The following is an 11957-nucleotide window of genomic DNA, read 5'->3' on the forward strand; positions in this document are numbered from 1 at the left end:
TTCTCCACCTGGTTTTTCCAGTTTTCTTCCTCTGTTACCAGCATCGCGACCCGCGTTTAATACTATCAGAGGAGGCATGGCCAAGCCAGCGGAGCCGCTGAATTTTAATTCGCTGCACTATGATAATATCGTTGTAAAGCTCATACAGCTCATCGTTAAATCTTCTGCGGTATTCGCCATCGCCATTAAATCTTTCGCAGATGTTTTCACAAACTTTTAAGGTATGCAGTTTTATAGCCTCATAAATAGAGGTATAACAAAGTTCATATTTGAAGCGGCTAGGAATTGGCGTTGATTTTTCATAACATTTCTTGCAGACGGTGTTGTACATTTTCCATATAAAAAAATTTTCGAACATACTTTGTATGGATGAAAATGAGTAACACCCTAAACAGAAAAAATTGCAAAAAATCACTGGATTTTTTTTCAACTTCGAAAATGCATTTTCTTATACTAAAATTTATGGGGCTGTAAAACTGCATACCTTAAAAGTATGTATATGAAAAACCTGAGTAAAAAGTTAAAATTTTGATATCGGTTAATGTATGTATGTCTTTTGGATTAAGTAAAAGTGTGAACTCTCCAAATATTAGCGATTTTCTTACTAATTTCTTAATACTTTAATAATTTACTGGTAAACAACCTTAATTTGAAAAAAGAAAAACGCATTATGCTTATATGACTAGGGCTGTAGATATGAGCATTTCTATGCAAAAAAATAAAAACAGTTTATTCCCAATTAAAACTCAAAAATAATGTTCAAACGCTTGAGAAAATCTTATTTCTCAATTTGATTTTCAGCATTGTTTATAATTTGAAACTAAACAATTTTTCAAAATTTTCTCAAACATTGTTTATCAACCTATGAACGCTTTGAGAAATATTTGAAAAAAAATAATATTTGTAGATTTCGTTCCGTTCCATCTGTGTCAACATGCACAGTCTATCGGTACCTCAGTGAAAAATGGGTCCTCGACCACGCGGTCGCTGTTATTCGCAATTTGTCTGTCAGAAAATCGCTTCTCATTTCAGTGAATTGTAATGCATTGAATTTATGGTTTTGTGTGAAATTTTTTTCATAATATCATTTTGTGATTGATCGTTTTGTGGCTGATCTGCCGACATGACCTACTGACTGTTCATTAAAATTTACTAACGAAAGAAAAAAATAGTCTGCTGCATCGATAGTGACCAACAATTTGTCTACTTGAAATGAAAATTTTTTATTTTTTATAATAAAAGGGCTTATGCGGTTTTGAAAATGCAATATTTTAACATTTTTGTGGGGAAAAGTTCACAATCAGGCCGATTCCCTGGGAGTTTTCTTTCTTTTCCCTTTCCTCCTATTATGAATAAAAATTCTCTGAGAATTTTTTATATTAAATTGCGAAGTTGAGCTGTCAAAAAAGTGTCAAACAGCTCTTTCGAAGTTCGAATTACCTCCTCCCAAATTTTCGGGGAAACTTATACTCCCTGGGAGTTAATTATTGGAGGATTCCTTTCTCGCGAGAAACCAATTCCCGGAGAACAAACACCCTGGGAGTATTCATAATTGAGCTGAATATGTAAATCCCGAATCGGAGAAAAATGCGGAAATTTTTTCCAATAAATGCATTTTTTTAAGACTTGGGGCAGCTTTTTGACATAAGTTTCAATAGAATATCTGTCAAAAAAGTCGAATGCTGTCAATACAGTCGACTTTATTTCGACTTTGAAGCAGCACTATACAGATATATCAATTAGAATAACTGGATTTCATTTCGTTACGCTCCGTTCACATTTGAGAATACGTTGAGAATTCAATATCTATTTCTCCATGTGAAAATAAAGGAAAAAGCCATATTACTTCCATCCCTAAATTGGCACGTCAAGCGACAAGGAACTGTCAAAAATCCTCATGCCTATACAATTTGTATGAAGCCTCACAAAATAACGCGGCGTTAGCGCCGAGCATATGGAATTTTTATTTTTTGACAGGGCGTTACGTGTTGAAGTTGGATGCAGAAGACGGAATGAAAGAGAGAGGGCAAAAGTGAAAGAGGAAATGAGAAAACGTCAAAAATTACACATTGATTTGGGTATAGCGCGCGCTGGCATTCGTTGGCATTGGAAAACGCAACGCTTAGCGCTTAAATTTAAGGACGGCAGTTAAAAATTAGCCTTTTTGGTTTGAGAATGCTATCAACGGTTATTTGAGATTCATCAGAGAACTACCGTATGAGATTTGAGAAAAGGACTGATTCTCTATCTGAGTATCTAAAATTGAGACTTAACAAAAATGTTTATTCGGATTATATGTATATCTTGTTTGTGTATGTATGTATGTATAAATATCAACTTTATTCAATTAATAAACTTCATTATTTGAGTTGCAGAATTGTNTACGCATCGTTTCGAAAATTATAAAGGTACTTGTTTTATTTTTTCCTCTTCATAAGCAATAAAAGGAAAATTTGCTAAGTCCAAAAGAAGCACCACAAATCCGATAAGGCCAAAATAATACGACATCTTTAATATATATCGAATCCTTCTGATTCTTATGGAGTTTTTCTTTGCTTTAAACGCGCAAAATGTTTGATTCAAAGTCTTGCGAAATAGTTAAAGAAAATGGCTATAGGAAGATTTTTTCCTCACCTGTAAAATTTTTAAAATGGGACTTAGCAACTTTTCTTTCTAAGCTAGCGATATAACAAACAAGCTTTTGTGTACATATAAGTATATTATTAAATTCATAATCTTTTAACAAATATTCCTTTGTCATTTACTTATGGCTAAAAAATATGCTTTTGTCATAACTTAATAATATACAATATTCCAAAGTTTTGTTTTATAAAACTTTCTAAATATATGTAATATTTCTTAAATTTATTATTATTTATTAACATTATATTATTATATTTTACGTGTTAAAGTTAAAGTTTTTTTTCGTATAATTTTCTCTTATAAATATGGATCTTTTACAATTAAACTGTATAACTACATACATAATTTCGATATTGTTTTATTAGACATCTGGTTTTCTGTCGTGGATAACAAAGATTCATACATTTTTATTTTTATTTGTCTTTTTAATCAATTCATTTTCCGCTTATACATATGTATTTAGAACATACAAAATAGCCTATTTTATTATTCAGTTTAACTAAAAACTGTTTATTTTCGGACTTAATAGCAGTATTTACAATACAACTACATATAGTACATATGTATTATAATTTGTTGATATGCATAGTCAACTAACGCAAATATAATCGAAATTTAATTGCTAAAATGAAAAGGATAAGTCATGCCGGTTGTGATTCAGAGTTTATCCACTGCAACTCCGTAGTGATTTCAGTATAAAACAAACGATGGTTTACTTTAGCTTAGGTTAAGTTTGACAGTGTGCACACTAAAATTTGAATGAAAATATTATCCTGTTAGCTAAGCGTAGATTAAAGTTTCTTTGCAAAAAAGTATAGACTTATTGGGTAATTGTAGAACACTGGCCCGTCGAGAAATGAGAAACCAAACTAGCATTCTCAACTGCTGATTGAAATTTAAAAGTAAGTGATGCGCCATTAGATTTCTGACAGCAGAGCACAAACTCTTCCTCAAAAACTCAAATTTTAATTGATTTCGAACAAGCTTAACTTTGCAATGATGGATTTGAATCGCACTGGTATTGGAGCCTCTACAGGGTAATCCGGCTTACTTACGTGTGTACATACCTACAGACATATGGTGGCGAGAATGTAAATAGGGAAGGGAAATTGTGGTAAGTTTCGGCTATTTTTCTTTGTTAAAAATGTTAATTTTTTTTATGAAATTAAAGCTTACTATCTTAAAAAAGCCCATGTAAATCAAATTTTCAAACTTTGTAGAACATTTATAAAATTCGACGAATTTTAACAAATGTTCATACAAATAAAATATTAAATTAACGCAAAGAATGCTAAAATATCTTTTCCTTATTTATATTTTCGCCACTGTATGCACACCTAGTAGAAAAAGTTTCATGCAGGTTAAAAGCTCTGTAAATCGCTGTTCTAGATCAGTTAGGACAAAAATAGCTTTATATGGTTACCGCTACTCTCCTACTTCGGAGTTATACATTCGTATACATAGTATGTCTATGTATGTATTTTTCACATTTATAAAGTTAATTCAATTCGATTGTTTTCGTTTTCTAATTCAAAACCGAAGTTTTGAAGGCACACAATATTGGATTTTCTAGGCACCCCATTTCTTTAAAAAGTCTTTACCGACCTCTATACAATACCACTAATTTATTCATGCGTTTGTCCCTAAACTTTGTCACAGTAAATTACCGCTACTGTCATTATTCTGGTAATTCGTCTTAGTTTAACTTAACCTATAACTCAACGCTTAAAAACTAATCGAACTTTTCTTGGTTTGTGCATACAAATAAAGAATTTTGAGCACCAAAGATTAATCGCTTGTGACAGACCGGTCAGCCATTTCACTGGTCGATGTATGGTTAGGTAGTAGATGGGAATGCCGGAGAGTATAATAGTAGTGCCTACACCCACTTCGATGGGTGACTGGAAAACGGATGAGATCACAAGAAAGAGACACGTCAGCAGATAAATGATTGGTAGGGCGAGGCTGACGCGAATGGGACGTTCTGTTTTCGGTTGCTTATAACGCAACCATAGCAAGCCCGACACGGAGAGTAGCGTGAAGAGCGCTTCCACGTAGCTGACATAGTTGATGAGCGAATATACGTCCTTGATGAAGAGCAGCACTAAGGTGATGACGCACTGCGGAGGAGCGTTCAAAAATTACAGCAAATAAAAACTAATAAATAATTTCCGCACTCACCAGAAAGATTAGCGATGGCACAGGCGTCAAACAATTCACATTGATGAGTGAAATTGCCGCAGGCAAATGACCATTTCGTGCACCGACAAAAAAGAGACGCGAAGAGGCAAATATGGCACCGTTTAACGAACCAAAAGTCGAGCAGGCGACAAAGAACGGCATGAGCCAGGACATGAAGCCGAGCATTTTATCGCCAAAAGTCACAGCGACTGCGTCCGAAGACAACATCTCCTCTGGCGAGAGCACCGAAAAATAGGAAATATTTGTCACCACATAGATTAGCGTCACCACCGGCATGGAGATGCATATGGCACGTGGCAGATTCTTGTATGGATCCTTTAGCTCTTCTGTGACAAAATTCAAATAATTCCAGCCAGAGTACGAGAAGAGACCATTGTAGAAAGCGAGCGCTATCAAACCGGGTGCAGTGAAGGTGCCACGCATTGGTTCATCCCACTGCTCTGTGTGGCCGGCGAAGAGATACCATGCGCCAGCAGCGACTATCACAAGCAATGCGAATACCTTGGTGCCGGTAAAGATGTCGGTGACACGCGTCACCCAACGTACGTTGTAGCAATTGATGACTGTCAGAATACCTGAGCGAGAAAAGAAGTACAAAACAAAAAAATTGTTAAAATCTTCTCATACTTAGTTATTGGGCAGTGCGGTATATACGAAATCTTACATGTCATCACGGCTGCCAACAGTTGTACCGCCGCAATGGGCGCATCGCATGACGGCCAAAATGGTTGCAGCAAATATTGTGCGAATGTGAGCGCTGTTATGGCATTTCCAGTTGGTACGAGTACAAGCAGCGCTACCCAGAGATATAAGAAAGCGGGCAGTGGACCAAACGCTGTGCCGATGTAAGCATAATCGCCGCCAGATTTGGGGATCATTGTACCTGAAATAGAGGCAGAAAGTAGAAAATTAATAAAAATCGAAAAAACCTCGTGTGTCGCATATTTCCCCTATTTGCCCCCCACCGTAGATCCGGCCCTGGTTATTAAGTTATGAACACCATTTGCCGCACTCTCCGTATGTACTCGTAGCTGGCAACGCATAACAACCTTGCAAAGAGATGCCATCTAAGAGAGCATTTTAGCAAAAAATAAGGCAGTGCGCCCTTAAGCTCTTTACAGTCTATTAAGCGCAGTGTGCAAATATAATAACAATGTGTGTTTGTCTATAAATAAGGTCGGTGTTATGCAGAAATTTTGTTTGGTAAACTGCGTGCAATTGTTGTTGCAGCAAACTCGGAGAGAGCGAGTTTGGCGACTCTCACAGCANTTTAAATTTTGCGCGTTATGTACATCTGAAATTCTCATTTCGTGTTGGCAATAGCCATGAAAACCATAATGAACGTGCAACCCTGTGCCAAACTCGACATAACCACCTCCGAGCAAACTAAGCAGCCGCCATTTAATTTGGCAAACAAAAGTTTGTCTGCATAATACCGACCTAAGTTCAAATACTATGTATAAACAAAAATATAGCCACAAAAAGCCGGCACTAGTAACAACTCCAAACCCCTGTCACGACTTAAAACTTTAGAAAAACAGATGTGTATAGTAACAATTTTTTGTTTTAGTTTTATACCCGAGCGCACTTGTGCACAAGGGTATTATTACTTTGTTCACATAGCGGTTGTTTGTAACAGTTTAAAAGAATAGAGTTTGGAATATATATGTACATAGACATATCGCTAGCTTAGAGTGAAAAGTTGCTAAGTCCCAATATAAAAATTTTACAGGCGAGGAACAACTTTATAGCCATTTTCTTCAACTAATTCGCAAAACTTTTAAAACGCAATTTTGCATGTTTAAAGCGAAGCAAAACTCCATACGAATCAGAGGGATTCGATCTTTATTAAAAGATTTCGTACGTTTTTGGCCTTATCGAATTTTGGGAGCATCCTTTGGACTTAGCAAATTTTCCTTTCATTGAATATAAACGAGAAACTATAAAATAAGGTCCTTTAACCCTTTCGAAACGATAAATTTTTAATTTCTATAGCCTCCTATATCAAAATATGAGTTTTCATAGAAATAAATTAAAAAAAAAAACGAAACACATTCAACAAAAAAATAACAAATTCAAAAGTCAACGGAATTTTTTACCAACTTGAAACTTGTTCTTCATTATATTACAAAACCGCATACCAAAAGATTATGATTAAAATTTTGCATAGTTATTGAACAAAAAGCTGTAATTAACATTAGAGTCGACTTTATTTCGATTATGAATTTGTCCCATAGTGTTTATTGTATAACCAGGGGCCTATTTCATAAAGCGACAGTGATAATTTTGTAACGACAGGCATTTTCCATGTTGTCAGTGACATTTCCACAGTTTGCTGGGTGTTTTGTTTCACAAAAATAATTGTCACCACCTCATAAATTCCATGAGAAATTCCTTTGAAAAAGTTAAAAAAGTGATAAGTCATTATCGGGGTTTAAAATTGTCTTTGACAAAATTGTCGCCAGTCATATGAAATTTCTTCGTAAATCATATGTAATAATTGCACTTGCATTATTTTAGTTTTAAGAAATTATTGAAAAGTGATAAAATGCGCGCAATTGCTATATAAATAAATTTACAAGACTCTCCTGTGAAAGCTTCCCGACGGATCTATTTGGTTTTGTCGCTATTTTCGCGACAATTTTGTCAGAGTGACAATTGTCAGCACAATTGTCAATACTATTTCATAATATCACTGTCGTTTTCCAAACATTTTCACAGTTGCCTACAAGCGTATATGAAACCGAAAAAAAGTCGCCGACAATTCTGGCAGTGAAATTTTATAGAAGAATCGACAACACTTTTACGAAATAGGCCCCAGCTGGAATTTTATAAACAAAAATAATAAAAATTAAATAAACAAAACACAAATAGTCAACACTAGCCAAAATATCGCACTCCCATTATTTTGTGTGTTTGTACATAAATATATATCAGTGGTGCTCAACGTCAGTCTATTCACTTTGTCTGATTGTGTGGAGGCAACTTTTCGTTGCCAACTCTTTTCGTTAACACACAGTTTTTTTTTCTATTCCCCTAAGAAATCAATACCAAGCCTTGAAGTGTTCTTGTTTGGGCAAAAATCAATTCACTATACAACAAAACCAAATTACTGTATTTATCTCTAAAAAGGAATTGATAGATTGATTATTTCAATTTCGTAATGACCTAAAAACATGCTAAACGGAAATTCCAACGGAATGGCCTACCCTATATATGTTTGTACATTAGAAAATAAAAACACATACATATCTACGCACAATGCACATACAAACGTAGGCATTTGGGCACAAACTTTCAGGCTGATGTAAGTTCTTTAAAGTGGCATAGAGTACGTTGCATCATGCTTGCTGTCTTCAGTGTTATCTAAATATTTGGGTGTTTCTTAAATTTAACTCAATTCTACGCTCACTCATACTTTTTACGGGACCACCGTTGTCGAGTGGCTAGAGGTGCGCACTACCACTCTGTAAGTATAGGATTTGACCATAAATTAGAGGAGAAGCTCTGCAAGCGATAACATTTTTGTTTTTCAAGAGTATCATTTGTGAAGTAAGAGGTTCATATACATTTCGCACATAGTTATGCCAATATATATGTAAGTAAATGTGAAGGTGGTGGGGTTTCTGCTTAATCGTTTATAAATTTAATTAATTTTATCTAACAGTATTAGCTCTTTCGTTCACGTGTGCCTCTGCCACTTGTCATTAAAATTTATTGTTTATACCAGTATATAAATACATATGTATGTACATATGTATGTAAATAGAGAACTGATCAATTTAAATACTTTTTTCCAGTTTTCTTACTCACTTTTGTCGAGTGTTATGAGTTCGCTCATTTTGCGGTGTTGGAGTGGGAGTTGAGTTCAAACATAAATGTATTTGGCTAAGTGATTGTTAATTAGGTAATTAGGTAATTTTTGTATTTCTTTATCAAATATTTGTTTCATTTAATACTTCTTTATTTTGTTGTTGTTTTAATTGAGTTTTATAGCTGAATCATACATTTAAGAATTATCGGTGGTAACACCCCTACAACTGGAGGCAGACTCTATTAATTTCATTATCAGTAACGACATTCTTGGTGGATTTGCAACTACGAGTACTTAGCATTAAAAACCAATCAGCATTAAAATATTTTATTTTTTTTTACTTCATATAATTACGTTTATCTTGCGTTCTGTGGTGAGTCTATTTACAATGAGTAAAGCTACGTCAAGTGTACTACGAAAGATACGCTAAGTTACGGATTTTTGAAAACTTGTAATGCTTACATATACAATTGTAAATATTTTGAAAAAAAACATCCAATATTGTTTCATCTTATTGGCAGTTTCATATATTTTAGAGCATGCCAAAGTTTAAAAAATAGATCCTTCGAAACTATAATCGTTAAAAAATTTTAAATATTTTCGAAACAATTGATAGCGACCAACTTTTTTTAGCTTATTAAAGGTAAATAATCGATTGATGATAGTTACTTTTTTATAATAGTCTGCATAACATGTTGTTGTTAGTTGACTAAAATGTTATTGTTAAAAATTGATTGGGAAAACATTTACTTATAAACATTTGACGTTGTTTTTTGTATGAGAAACTGTAAACATTTACTTATAAGTGTGCTAAATTTCATCTATTTGTTATTTATGGTTTAGTAAGAATTAATTTTTAAATTTTCTCATACTCTTAAATATAATTGTCAATAACATATAGCATGGACAAGTATCCGTGTAGAATTTTTTTAAAATAAATATTTATGTGCCAGCATACATAAGCATTACACCGAACGAAATTTTTGTGCAACACTTGGTCTTACTCAATAGCCCTCTCAAAATTATGTAAAGTTAGTTAAGCAAACTCATTCAACTTATTGCTTTTTAAAACCGAATATTTTTTATTTGACCTTGAAACACTTGTAAGTAGGTCTGTTATTTTTTTTTATGAAGCAATTTTTAGGCATATACCATTTATAGATGCAGATATACATTTAGGTATATACATAGATACATATATACATACATATAAATGTACATGTTTTTTTTTTATATTTTCAGTTTTTTTTTAATATTGAATTTTCGAATATCAAGTAAAACGGAATTTAACAATCGACTAAACTGGGTTTTTACCAAATTTATTTATATTTGTTTTACTGAACTAGAACATTTTTATTAATTTTATACTGCAATCCCACATCTGGTTGGTTCGAAGGCAGTAATTAGCCACAGAGGATTTTAAAGTTAATCAAAGTAAGTTAAGTAGATAAATTATCGCGATCTCATAGCATCCTGGTGCTTGGATATAAAAGTCGATTGTGAGAGGGTAGCCCATATTTAGAGCGATGTTCATTTATACATAGGTGCTGAAAAAACGTGCTATGCTCAAAAGATATTTGGCACAAATTTAATTGCTTATCTGGATACATTAGGGTGCATCACTCCCTCTACAAAAAAAAGCGGCACAGTTTTTCCAACGGATTTGTAAAACACATTATGTTCTAATGTTGATGTAATGATGTTGGAAAAATATTAAAAGTTACGCGAGCAAGAGCGATTTGAAAAAACCTCACAAAATCAAGTTTTTTTTAAACAAATTCAGTTTTTAAAAATTGTTTCTGACAAAAATCACCTCAGATGATAGAAGAGCTTAAGCTTAAAACGTCAGCATACAACGTCTAAAAAAAGAACCAATTTTATAGTTCAGGTGGAAAACCCCCAAAATTTTTTTGGTGAGGCACCCTAATATATGTACATATCTGGTTAATAAATACATAAACGTTGTTTTTTTTCCATTCATCATTACTCACCCAATTCCGCATAGCAAAGCGCGCCAACCATACTCAATGCGCCGCATAAAATCCAAACGATCAACGATTGACCAATCGAACCTGAGTAGAGCAGCACACCTTTGGGACTGACGAAAATACCGGCGCCAACAATGACGCCCACAATAATTGCCACACCATCAAGCAAGCCAATTTGTTTTTTAAGCTTTACACCTGAACCTTGACTGGAACTATCTGTTGAGAGATTATGTTGTGCGCCCACATCAGCAATCGAATTGACGGGTGTATCGAAGAGGGGACGCGGAGTTATCACATTATCACCAGGCTGTATGCGAGCCATTGTGTTGTGTTGAGAGTTTGTGAGCGTGTTTTGTGTGAGACTTCCGATTGTGCTGCCTGCTAACTCAATTAGAGGCAAGAAAATTGGAAAATGTAGGCTGTGTGATGTTCGTTGAGCTCGTTGCTGCTCAAGGTATGAGCTGGGAATAAGGGTTGTTTTGTGTAGGATTTGAGTTAGATTTTTAAGTTTCGAAGGTGCTTAAGCTCNGTTTTGTGTAGGATTTGAGTTAGATTTTTAAGTTTCGAAGGTGCTTAAGCGTTTATTGTACACATTTAAGGGTGTAAAAAAGGAAGATTGTACGCATGCGCAGGAATGCTGTTTGCTTCTTTTCTTTGGGGGTTTGAAGATTTTGGTTTACTTTCTAATTATGTTTGCATATAGTTTCACTAATATTCTTGTTTCTTGTTAGCAATCACAGCGGTGTATTGCATCAGCCGCGCGAGTTGTATACACATAAGCACTCTTTTTCACGCTCACGCTGACGCTTGGGCCACCTGTTTGCCTTGTTTATGGCCGTTAAATAGCAATTTTTTCTTTTGCTTCTTAGCGTTGCTAGTTCTTTTGGTATTTTATTTGTTTGTTTATTTTCAGGTAGTTTATTTTTTCGCATGTGTTATTTAAATTCACTACTACTATTCCCGATTCACATTAACTGCTGGGTTGAGGCAGCGTGGCGTATTTACTCGCGTACGCACACACCCCAGTGCGTTATCAGTTTGCCAACGTTGACGAAATTTGCATTTTGAATAACGAAAGCTGTTATTTAGTTTCACTGGCGCGCTCTTGAATACTATGTAGAGCTCACTGAGCGCGGAATTGCCAGCAACATTACAAAAACAAATGTATTTAAAGTACAAAAACAAAAAAATAATACATATTTTCAAGGCGCGTTTTGCATATATATATACATGAGTATGTACATATAGCACAAATGAGCCTTTTGTTGCTTTGGTTGCTGGAATTCTTGCGGTTATTTTTTTTTTTTTGG

General features: G+C 34.4%; 1 pseudogene; it reads right to left on the reverse strand.

Annotated features, from left to right (window-relative positions):
• Nucleotides 1–4225: 4225 nt before the first annotated feature.
• LOC108372087 (Y+L amino acid transporter 2-like) lies at nucleotides 4226–11150 on the reverse strand (annotated as a pseudogene).
• Nucleotides 11151–11957: the final 807 nt, after the last annotated feature.

This window comes from Rhagoletis zephyria, unplaced genomic scaffold (genome assembly GCF_001687245.7).
Source record: "Rhagoletis zephyria isolate East Lansing unplaced genomic scaffold, Rhagoletis_zephyria_1.1 Rzeph_scaffold_05427, whole genome shotgun sequence".
NCBI lineage: Eukaryota > Metazoa > Arthropoda > Insecta > Diptera > Tephritidae > Rhagoletis > Rhagoletis zephyria.